Source organism: Salmo trutta, chromosome 33, assembly GCF_901001165.1.
Source record: "Salmo trutta chromosome 33, fSalTru1.1, whole genome shotgun sequence".
NCBI classification, from domain to species: domain Eukaryota; kingdom Metazoa; phylum Chordata; class Actinopteri; order Salmoniformes; family Salmonidae; genus Salmo; species Salmo trutta.
Genome location: NC_042989.1, coordinates 34052070 through 34064929, shown reverse-complemented (window position 1 = coordinate 34064929; position 12860 = coordinate 34052070). Strand labels below are relative to the sequence as shown.

General features: G+C 44.5%; 1 protein-coding gene across 1 annotated transcript in view; it reads right to left on the bottom strand.

Annotated features, from left to right (window-relative positions):
• Window positions 1-12860, bottom strand: part of LOC115172156 (parkin coregulated gene protein homolog) — a 240298-nt gene that overhangs the window by 117822 nt on the left and 109616 nt on the right. The gene's annotated exons all lie outside the window — the stretch shown is intronic.

Genomic DNA, 12860 nt, shown 5'->3' with positions numbered 1-12860 from the left:
ACAATACCCCATAATGGCACAGCAGAAACAGGTTGTAAGAATTTTTTGCTATTTAAAAAAATTGCAAAAAATGTAATATCACATTTACATAAGTATTCAGACCCTTTACTCAGCACTTTGTTGAAGCACCTTTGGCAGCGATTACAGCCTCGAGTATTCTTGGGTATGACGCTACAAGCTTGGCACACCTGTATTTGGGGAGTTTCGCCCATTCTTCTCTGTAGATCCTCTCAAGTTCTGTCAGGTTGGATGGGGAGCATCGGCTGCACAGCTAATTTCAGGTCTCTCCAGAAATGTTTGATCGGGTTCAAGTCCGGGTTCTGTCTGGGCCACTCAAGGACATTCAGAGACTTGTCCCGAAGCCACTACTGCATTGTCTTGGCTGTGTGCTTAGGGTCATTGTCCTTTTGGAAGGTGAACCTTCGCCCTAGTCTGAGGTTCTGAGAGCTCTGGAGCAGATTTTCATCAAGGATCTCTCTGTACTTTGCGCCGTTCATCTTTCCCTCGATCTTGACTAGTCTCCCAGTCCCTGCCGCTGAAAAACATCTCCACAGCATGATGCTGCCACCACCATGCTTCCCCGTTGGGATGGTGCCAGGTTTCCTCCAGACCTGATGCTTGGCATTCAGGTCAAAGAGTTCAATCTTGATTTCATCAGACCAGAGAATCTTGTTTCTCATGGTCTGAGAGTCTTTAGGTGCCTTTTGGCAAACTCCAAACGGGCTGTCATGTGGCTTTTACTGAGGAGTGGCTTCCATCTGGCCACCCTACCATAAAGGCCTGATTGGTGGAGTTCTGCAGAGCTGGTTGTCCTTCTGGAAGGTTCTCCCATCTCCATAGAGGAAGTCTAGCACTCTGTCAGAGTGAGCATCGGGTCCTTGGTCACCCCCCTGATCAAGGCCCTTCTCCCCCGATTGCTCAGTTTGGCCGGGCGGCCAGCTTTAGGAAGAGTCTTGGTGGTTCTAAAGTTCTTCCATTTAAGAATGATGGAGGCCACTGTGTTCTTGGGGACCTTCAATGCTGCAGACATTTGTTGGTATCCTTTCCCCAGATCTGTGCCTCGACACAATCCTGTCACGGAGGTCTACGGACAATTCCTTCGACCTCATGGCTTGGTTTTTGCTCTGACATGCACTGTCAACTGTGGGACCTTCTATAGACAGGTGTGTGCCTCTCCAAATCATGTCCAATCAATTGAATTTACCACTGGTGGACTCCAATCAAGTTGTATAAACATCAAGGATGATCAACGGAAACAGGATGCACCTGAGCTCAATTACGAGTCTCATAGCAAAGGGTCTGAAAACTTATGTAAATAAGGTGTTTCTATTTTACATTTTTAATACATTTGCAAAAATGTCTAAAAAACTGTTTTCACTTTGTCATTATGGGGTATTCTGTGTAGATTGCTGAGGATTGTTTTTATTTAATCCATTTTAGAATAAAGCTATAACGTAACAAAATTTCGAAAAAGTCAAGGGGTCTGAATACTTCCCGAAGGCACTGTATCTACCTCAAATACCTCATACATTTGCACATTAATCTGGTACTGGTCATGTCTGTATATATCTCCACTCTTGTGTATTTTATTTTATTCCTCGTGCATTGTTGGGAAGGGCTCATAAGCAAGCATTTCACGGTAAAGCCTACACCAGTTGTATTCGGCGCATGTGACAAATACTATTTGATTGTATTTTATTTAAAAAAAACATTAGGAACACCTGCTCTTTCATGACATGAATCAGGTGAATCCAGGTGAAAGTTATGATCCTTTAATCATGTCAACTGTTAAATCTACTTCAATCTGTGTAGATGAAGGGGAGGAGACGGGTTACAGAAGGATTTTTAATCCTTGAGACATGGATTGTGTATGTGTGCCATTCAGAGGGTGAAGGGGCAAGACAAGACATTGACGTGCTTTTGAACGGGTTATGGTAGTAGGTGCCAGGCTCACTGGTTTTAATGTGCCAAGAACTGCAACGCTGCTGGGTTTTTCACGCTCAACAGTTTCCCGTGTGTATCAAGAATGGCCCACTACCCAAAGAACATCCAGCCAACTTGACACAACTGTTGAGGCATTGGAGACAACATGGGCCAGCATCCCTGGGGAACATTTTTGACACCTTGTAGTCCATGACCCGAGGAATTGAGGCTGTTCTGAGGGCAAAAGGGGTGCAACTCAATATTAGGAAGGTGTGTTTTGTTAATTCAGTGTACACAGGGTACCAGTACTGAGTCGATGTGCAGAGGTACGAGGTAATTGAGGTAGATAGCATATTTACATGCAGTTAGGGGTAAAGTGACTAGGCAACATGATAAACAATAGCAGCAGCGTACGTGATGAGTCAAAAGAGTTAGTAGAAAAAGGGTCAATGCAGATAGTCCAGGTAGCTATTTGGTTAACTATTTAGCAGTCTCATGGCTTGGGCGTAGAAGCTGGTCAGGGTCCTGTTGTGTGTGTGTGTGTGTGTGTGTGTGTGTGTGTGTGTGTGTGCATGTGCGTGCGAGTCGGTGTGCGTGCGTGTACAGTACACATGCCTGTACTGAATGTACCTGAGTTTGTGTACATATCCACCTGGGCTCCTGAGTGGCGCAGTGGTCTAAGGCACTGCATTTCAGTTCAAGAGGCGTCACTACAGTCCCTGGTTCAAATCCAGGCTGTATCACATCTGGCTGTGATTGGGAGTCCCATAGGGCGGCGCACAATTACCCCAGGTTTGGCCGGGTTAGGCTGTCATTGTAAATAAGAATTTGTTCTTAATTGACTTGGATGTTAGTGGGCAGATGGGTGGGGAGAAGACAGGTGTGTGTTAGTGGGGAGAAAAATCTAAGGGTATTATATATTATTAATTTATAATTCCTAAAAGTAATGTAGCACAGCAGATTGTAATTCGCTTGGTTATAAAGGGGCAATCTAACTTAATATTTTTCCGCTGTAGAAGCTATGACAGTCTAAATAGCTCCTAGAGCACTTAAGTGGATATTGCCATAACAGAACTAAAAGGAGTTAACGATTCATGCAAAAACAAATATTGAATAATGAAAGGGAGTCGCTTGGCTATCTGAGGGAAAGCACGTCTGACAAAGAGAGAGAAATAAGTACAATATGTTAGCAGGGTGGAGAGAGCGAGCGAGAGAGAGATGGAAGCAGGAACCATACAATGCGTAGTAGGACGGTTAGTGCACTCAGGGAGCAGCAAGCGGAGTCACCCGCAGCCTGAGTGTTAAACAGCTCATGTGCAAATGCGTGGCTGTCACACACACACCCACAAACACAGAGAGAGACGCAGCCTCCCTCCGAGTCATGCTACCAAATATTTTTATAACTAACCCAAGATAGTTAATCTGTGTTGTTGTCATTTGGAACAAATAAAGCATAGTGGGCAGAACAAGCAAGGAGGTGAACAGTGCCAAGTATGAGCTAGCGAGACCTTATTGGCACGTTCTTGCATTTATTTTGCATATTTCTGTTAGGCATGTGTGTAATAACTCAATTCGCACTTGCACGCCTTGTAAACAAAGGATTTTTTTTTTAAACTTTGACAAAGGGTCACATCAGCAAAATTTAGAATATGTTACGAACAGAGTGCACTGACAGCAACATTTATTGAGATCGGTGTCACGGCTGTCGTATGAAAGAGACCAAGGCGCAGCGTGCGTATCGTTCCACATCTTTATTTCTATGTGAAACTATGCAAGACAGACAAACTATAAACAAAAACAAACCGTGACGAAGAGATGCAACTCAAAATAATCTCCCACAAACACTGGTGGGAAAAACAACAACTTAAATGTGATCCCCAATTAGAGATAATGATGACCAGCTTCCTCTAATTGGGAATCATACGAAAACCCCAACCTAGAAAAAAGAACCTAGAACACAACATAGAAAATATTAACTAGGCAAAAAAAACAACATAGAAAAAAGACACTAGAACCAAACATAGAAATAAATAAACTAGACAAAACCCCCCAGTCACGCCCTGACCTACTCTACCATAGAAAAATACGAGCTCTCTATGGTCAGGACGTGACAGCACCCCCCCCCCCCCAAAGGTGTGGACTCCGGCCGCAAAACCGGAAACCAAAAGGGAGGGTTAGGGGGGGTGTCTAGTGTTGGTGGCGGCTTTGATGCAGGACGAAGAACTTTCTCATCCTGCGAACCCGCCAGCATAGGAGGCGGCTCTGGTGTGGGACGAAGAACCCTCTCATCGGTGGAGGCTCCGGGCTGGGGGCCGTCTCAGGAGGCTCCGGGCTGCGGACCGTCTCAGGAGGCTCCGGGCTGGGGACCGTCTCAGGAGGCTCCGGACTGGGGACCGTCGCCGGAGGCTCCGGACTGGGGACCGTCGCCGGAGGCTCCGGACTGGGGACCGTCGCCGGAAGCTCCGGACTGGGGACCGTCGCCGGAAGCTCTGGACTGGGAACTGTCGCCGGACTGGGCAGGCGCACTGGAGGCCTAGTGCGTGGAGCCGGGACAGGTGGCACCAGACTGGTGACACGCACTTCAGGGCGAGTGCGAGAAGCAGGCACAGGACGTACTGTGCTGTGGAGACACACTGGAGACCTGGTGCATAGAACCGGTGCAGGATATACTGGACCGTGAAGGCGCACTGGAGGTCTGGAGCGTAGAGCTGGCACAACCCATCCTGGCTGAATGCTCACTTTAGCCTGGCAAATGCGGGGCGCAGGCATAGTGCGCACTGGGCTATGAATGTGCACTGGAGATACAGTGCGCATCACCGCATTACACGGTGCCTGACTGGTCACATGCTCCCCACGGTAAGCATGGGGAGTTGGCTCAGGTCTCAACCCTGACTCCGCCAATCTCCCCGTGTACCCCCCCCCCCCCCCAAAACAATTTTTGGAGCTGCCTCTCGGGCTTCCGTCATTGCCGTGCTAGTTCCTCGTATCGTCGCCGTTCCTCTCTCGCTGTCTCCGCCTGCTTCCATGGCAGGGTCTTGTCCCCTGCCATCACCTCCTCCCAGGTCCAGGATGTCCTCCACTCTCTTCTCTCCCGGGCCCAGGATCCCTGCTCATCCTGGGCACGCTGCTTGGTCCTTCGGTGGTGGGAGATTCTGTCACGGCTGTCGTATGAAAGAGACCAAGGCGCAGCGTGCGTATTGTTCCACATCTTTATTTCTATGTGAAACTATGCAAGACAGACAATAAACTATAAACAAAAACAAACCGTGACGAAGAGGTGCTACATGCATAAACTCAAAATAATCTCCCACAAACACTGGTGGGAAAAACAACAACTTAAATATGATCCCCAATTAGAGACAACGATGACCAGCTTCCTCTAATTGGGGATCATACGAAAACCCCAACATAGAAAAAATAACCTAGAACACAACATAGAAAATATAAACTAGACAAAAACCCAACATAGAAAAAAGACACTAGAACCAAACATAGAAATAAATAAACTAGACAAAACCTCCCAGTCATGCCCTGACCTACTCTACCATAGAAAAATACGAGCTCTCTATGGTCAGGACGTGACAATCAGGCTTTTTTCTATTATGAGAAAATCCATAGAATGACGGCCCAGTTCCATCTCGCTCCATACTCTCTCACTGCCGGCCACAGGGCTTCCTCTCCTTACCATATTTGGTGGGGAGTGGAAATTCCTACCGGATAGGTCTGTTGCGGTGACCGTATTACCTCCACAACAGCAGTCATGAATCATGACCACAGTAAAATTCCATGTGACCATTGAGTCACGGTAATCTCCTCTTATGCACTCTGGACATGCGTTGGTAGTACCCAACTCCGTATCGACCGTCAAGTCGCTAATGATCTGGTACTTAGAGCTCTATTGTCCCTCTAACCATCAATGCAAATCCAATCGAAAATAACATCAAACGCTTACAATAAAAACATTATTGTGCTTTTAAAACTCACCTCACTGTGATGACCAATTTGAAGAAAGAAGTTCAACAGGTGGTTGAAACTGAGTTGAAAAGATGGTTGTTGAGGATGTCGTTTGAAAGCCTAACAAAACAAAATGTAGGCATATTTGAGTTAATGCATAGGCCTATAAATGCGCGCAAATCCGAAAAAAATCATAATTAAAATAATGGTTGTGCCATTATACAATACATAGCCTACCACATATTACGCACGGCAGAAAAACATAAAACAAAAAGTATTTAAGATATCTTTGGTATATAACTGGTCTCGGCTATACTTCAACATTAAACCAGTTCTAGTAATCACCTTTTAGTGTGGACAGCATTATTATGCATACCGGACAGACTGGATACTTTATGCTACAGTTCCAAAATGAGTCTGGGAGAGAACGAACAGGCCTAGGCAATGCTATTGGTTAATTGATTGTGCAGGGCGGTTTACAGAGTTAGCCTACAATTATAGTGATTTTGAATAACCTACTAATACGGCATTTTATATTTTCATATTTAATAGGGTGACACATTACCGTTATCTACAGAATCTCACCACCGTGCGTTTTCATGTCCTCCTCTCTCTTTCATTGCTTTCTCAAGCATGCAGAGATGTTAGTACAGAAGTTGCTGAACAGATTTACATTGGTTTCCCAAATGAAGCACTGGGAAGCTGCAGGAACAGGGCTGAAGAGCCCATGGCATACAGAGTTTAGATGGAATATCAGCTGCCCTGCAGAAAGAGGCTGGCTGCTTCTCAAATAGTGGTTGATGCGTGGACTGAAGTAATGGAGTAGTCTACCAGGCATTATTGAGAAGAAAAAAAATCACCCGGCGGGAAAAAGGCCTCCATTTGCTATTCGAGAGCATATGGATGATGTATTTTTTGCCCTGTCCCTGTTCCTGCCCATTTGATAATGGGCCATTCTAAATCGAAACAGATTTGACACATTAGTAAAGACAAGATTACATTGAGAATAGATTTATCGGTGAAAATATGACCACAGCTGAGAACAGCTGTGCAGCCTGAGGCAAGGAACAGAACACAATCTTTTTTGGCGATTTTCTCAATTCATCAACAGTCTATAGTCGCATCATGCAGCCCGGATATATTTTGATTTCTAAGACATTCATAGGTTTGTATCATTCACAACTAAATTTGCCTAATAAATCTGTTTCATATGATCACTTTTATGCTACATAGTCACGTCATATGCGCACTTGCTCCACAATGGGAAAATAGCTTGTACGCGGGGGGGTTTTCTGCGTGGAGGCCTGGAGATGCTAAATGTATTTATGTTAATTAACGTGAGACCGGCAGGCTTTTGCATGACAATAACCAGCTGTCAAAATTCCATGAACACCACAGCCCGAAAACTGGATGCTTCAGATTTGTACATCAGGTGAAACATCTGTCTCCTTGTTCTAGACAGTGCACTGCACCGAGGTAGGCCAGACAGACTGACATGAGGACTAAAACGGCTCTGGTGAGGTGATGCGCGCACACACACACACACACACACACACACACTCGCATGCACGCTAAAGCAAACCCACACACACGCACACACACACACGCACACACACACACACCATCACAAACACAGCACATATTCATGCTAAACCCACTCTGACACATGCCTAAAAATCTGTATTAAATGTATACTACACAGAAGGACATGGTGTCTTCAAACCCAGTCGTGTTATTTACACACAAGGGCTGTTTCAGAGAATGTCAACATGTGAAGAATGGATGTCCTGTGTGTGTGTACGTGAACGGGTGTGTGTGACTGTGCGCAACTGTGTGTATTAGTGTTACAGACAATGCTGAATGAGTGAATCCATTGTAGGACATCTCTCTCCTGTTTCCTCACACAAGGGGAAGCTATCTGCCATCACAGTGATAAGGTTGCATGTGGACCGACAGGGAAGGACATCGCTCTCCTGTTTCCTCACACAAGGGGAGAGCTATCTGCCATCACAGTGATAAGGTTGAATGTGGACTGACAGGGAAGGACATCTCTCTCCTGTTTCCTCATACAAGGGGAGAGCTATCTGCCATCACAGTGATAAGGTTGCATGTGGACCGACAGAGAAGGACATCTCTCTCCTGTTTCCTCATACAAGGGGAGAGCTATCTGCCATCACAGTGATAAGGTTGCATGTGGACCGACAGGGAAGGACAGCTCTCCCCTTGTGTGATGAAAGAGGAGAGAGCTATCTGCCATCACAGTGATAAGGTTGCATGTGGACTGACAGGGAAGGACATCTCTCCTGTTTCCTCATACAAGGGGAGAGCTATCTGCCATCACAGTGATAAGGTTGCATGTGGACCGACAGAGAAGGACATCTCTCTCCTGTTTCCTCATACAAGGGGAGAGCTATCTGCCATCACAGTGATAAGGTTGCATGTGGACCGACAGGGAAGGACAGCTCTCCCCTTGTGTGATGAAAGAGGAGAGAGCTATCTGCCATCACAGTGATAAGGTTGCATGTGGACTGACAGGGAAGGACATCTCTCCTGTTTCCTCATACAAGGGGAGAGCTATCTGCCATCACAGTGATAAGGTTGCATGTGGACCGACAGAGAAGGACATCTCTCTCCTGTTTCCTCACACAAGGGGAGAGCTATCTGCCATCACAGTGATAAGGTTGCATGTGGACCGACAGGGAAGGACAGCTCTCCCCTTGTGTGATGAAAGAGGAGAGAGCTATCTGCCATCACAGTGATAAGGTTGCATGTGGACCAACAGGGAAGGACATCTCTCTCCTGTTTCCTCACACAAGGGGAGAGCTATCTGCCATCACAGTGATAAGGTTGCATGTGGACCGACAGGGAAGCACATCTCTCTCCTGTTTCCTCACACAAGGGGAAGCTAACTGCCATCACAGTGATAAGGTTGCATGTGGACCGACATGGATTTCAAATGCACATAACAGCAATGAAATTCTAATTACCACGAGCGCAAACATTTTACCCTATCTGTGACATTTGTACCGTGGGACTGTTCAATTATTCATTCAGGCTCTCGTCTTTCACAAAAAGTGAAGCAGAGAGTATCAGAGTAGGATATATTAACGTTTGGTATAATCCTTGTCACATCGGATATGAATAAAGTAATCATCTATTCAAGCCACTTCTATTAGATATTCTGTTCCCCAAAAATAAAACTCGACCTTGTATTCTCATCTCTTCCAAATGTCACGCGTGGGTGACATTGAGGATTTCAGTCAATCGTGTTTGTTGTGAGATAATTATACTTTTCAAATTGGATCGGGGATCTCTTTGTAATGAAAGTTTAATTTTGGTGGAGATGTGTCTGGGAGTTTTCATGCTTATTTAAAGAGAATACACACGTATAATATTATTTTTGCTATCTAGATCCTAAAAGGGTTCTTCTTTTTGGTTCTACATGGAACCAAAAAGGGTTCTCCTATGCGGACAGCAAAGGAACACTTTCGGAATGCTTTTATCTAAGAGTGTAGGAAATGATGGCATATCAGTGTAATGATTTTGTTCTCGTCTAAAGTCATGAAGGTAATGTTGGAGTGATGTTTAAGTTGTTAAATGTAAAAGTTTCTCTAGGTTATTTTTTAAGGACACTCTGGGCTCAACGTGCTCAAAAACATTACCTGTATATTTTTATTGCGGCCCTTCTGTCTACATCTAGAGTTCTTTCAAGGTCTCAAAATCACCACCTAAAAATGACCCACAATGCCGCTAACTTTTCTCAATCATTCTAGCCTAATGTAGACTATGTGACGGGGGATGCAAAGAGGTGAGCGCACTCCGCACTGACCTGAGTTCAGTTTCAGAGTAAAGGACTATTCCGACGGCCCTGCGCATTGCGTATTCTCAACGGGTGACCTGGAGTCATCATCATCAAAATTCACAGAGTCCAACAGCATAATTCAGCCGTTCGCCATATAACAGCCCGCCAGCCAGATGGAGGCTTCTGCACTGAAGTCAGTCAGACAAAACGTTCTGCCTTTTAGATCGCAGCCTGCACATATTATTTTTCCTTTTCCCTCTTTCCTTGGAGTTCCAGTGGAAAGTAATTCATCTGCAAACAGAGACATGGGCCGGCGGGTTTCCCCCACGGCTGGACAAAATGGGCCTGATTTTAATAAACCAAGAAGATAATATCGAGCAGGCCATTTAAAATTCCATTAATGCTTGAAGTGTGTGCGTACACGTGCGTGTGTATGTGTGTATATGTGTGTATGTGTATGTGTGTTGGTGTGTGTGTCCGGCCAGTGAAGTGAGTGTATAGCCTTCTAGTATGGACAGTTTAGTTAAAACTATAATTTTGATATCATGGATGGCCAGTCCTTGCATCCATAGCTCTGTCTATTCATTTGAGAGTGGTTACATTTCCATATCCCTCAGCTTTTTACCTAAGACAGGGGTGGGGAGTCACTTTTATTGTTTCAACTGCTGATTGCCGCTTTGGAGTAGAAACAATGTAAACAACAAAAACAAAACACACATGCTCACACGTCCCACACTCTTACAAAAAAGGTGATATCAAAAACCTTAAAGGGTTATTCGGCTTTCCCCATAGGAGAACCCTTTAAATATCCCCTTTTGGTTCCAGGTAGAACCATTTTGGGTTCCATGTAGAACCCATTCTACAAAGAGTTTTGGAAGCCTTATTTCTTATGATGTGAACTGGGCCATGCTCTATGCTGTCCTCTGTTGCTAATCAGTAAGCAGTGAGTGTGTGTTTAGTCTATTGCCGGGGTCAGTCTGTCAGCATGTCTCCATGTCTCCAGCGGCCCTGCCTCATGTTGCCCGTTTCACCCCCCTGACTCAGCAGGCGCTGGAACACTGAGCACACACACACGGCCAACTGGTCGAAATCACTCACTGCACCATTTTAAAAACACTCACTTTAAAACTAGCACTCAGTTGGCTCCAGCAAAAAAGAAAGCCTCTCAGTGTGTGTGTTAAGCATGTGTGTGTGTTTGTGTGTTAAGTAAGCGTGTGAGTGTGTTTGTGTTAAGTAAGTGTGTGTGTGTGTGTGTGTGCAGGGTCAGAAATTCACTTTTTAGTCCAGAATGCCCTACTTTTATAAATTACATGACATTTAAGTGATTTAGCAGACGCTCTTATCCAGAATGACTTACAGGAGCAATTAGGGTGAAGTGCCTTGCTCAAGGGCACATCAACAGATTTCACCTAGTCAGCTTGGGGATTCGAACAAGCGAAACCCTTTCGGTTACCGCCCCAATGCTCTTAACAGCCACATTTTCCCCCCAAACAATTCACAATGAAGATAAATCACAGGAAAGACTGTACTCACATTCACCCAATGTAGAGTTGAGAGTCTCTCTTCCAGAGCTGAAACACACACACACTCAAATACACAGTACCAGTCAAAAGTTTGGACGTACTCATTCAAAGGTTTTTCTTTATTTTTACTATGTTCTACATTGTAGAATAATAGAAGACTTCAAACCTATCTAAATTACAAACTCCTCTAGAGGTGTCACTACAGACCCTGGTTCAATCCCAGGCTGTATCACAACCGGCTGTGATCGAGAGTCCCATAGGGTGGCGCACGATTGGCTCAGTGTCGACTGGGTTAAGGGAGGGTTTGGCCGGGGTAGGCCATCATTGTAAATAAGAATTTGTTCTTTACCCTCCTGCTGTGTTGTGGTCGAATTGGACTGATCTACAAGTATTCTCTCTGAAAAATGTAGTTTATTTAATCTGATTGTCATAAGGTTCCATGACTTTGTCCACACAGGGCATCTGAACACACAAAATACATTTTGGATGATTTTTATAACATTTTGGGTGTTTTATTTCACTTTTGTACACCTGTGGTGTTCCTGGTCAAACATGACCGGTCATTAGAAATGAATGGGTGAGACTACAATTAGTGTTTAAAATTGAGTTGAGGCACATGCCCATTCATCAGATGGACACACTTCCTCTCCTAGACCCCCACATGCATGTGTGTTTGAGCACATACGCACACACACACACACACACACACACACACACACACACACACACACACCTCACTCCCCTTCTTGGCTTCCATGGCGACCCCCATGGGAACCTTTCCCCAATAGAATCTTTCCCCCACAGGAACCACACCTGTTGGCGTTCTCACAAACAATCACAACATTGTTTCAATAATATATAGAACTTTTCTCTCAGCTCTGGTACATAAAGCTTTTTTGAGGCCTTTCTCACAATTCATTCTGTGGCATCACAATGACCAAATGATATACTGTATTTGAGGCTCTTGATCATATCTTTGATCATGACCCTGGTGAGGAGGAGAGAGTCCTTGTTAAACTTTAACACAAAGTAGTTTATGATCAAAAGCACAATATGTTTAATCTGAGTATTTGTTGTAGTGTAAATAATCGATACATTATGCTTTTTTTTACTCAAAAACAAGTTGTTTGAGCTCAGGTCAATGAGGCCTACAGGCCATAAATAGCAAATAGAAGTTCTAAACTTGTAATGTTCACAATAACTTAAGTTGATAAAAAGATGTAACACAACATTAGGTGATAATATATGTATTATTATGGATTTATAATCAGCTATAATGGGGCGGTCATTTTGGACCGGAAACACAGAATTAATGAACATGATATGAACACAACAGGAGGGTTAGCTGACTTGCCTAGTTCAATAACAAATACAAATATGGAATCATTTAGTAACCAAAAAAGTGTTAAATCAAAATATATTTGATATTCTTCAAAATAGCCACCCATTGCCTTGATGACAGCTTTGCACACTCTTGGCATTCTCTCAACCAGCTTCACCTGGAATGCTTTTCCAACAGTCTTGAAGGAGTTCCCACATATGCTGAGCACTTGTTGGCTGATTTTCTTTCAACTGCAGTTCAAAACATCCAAAACCATCTCAATTGGGTTGAGGTCAGATGATTGTGGTGGCCAGGCCATCTGATGCAGCACTCCATC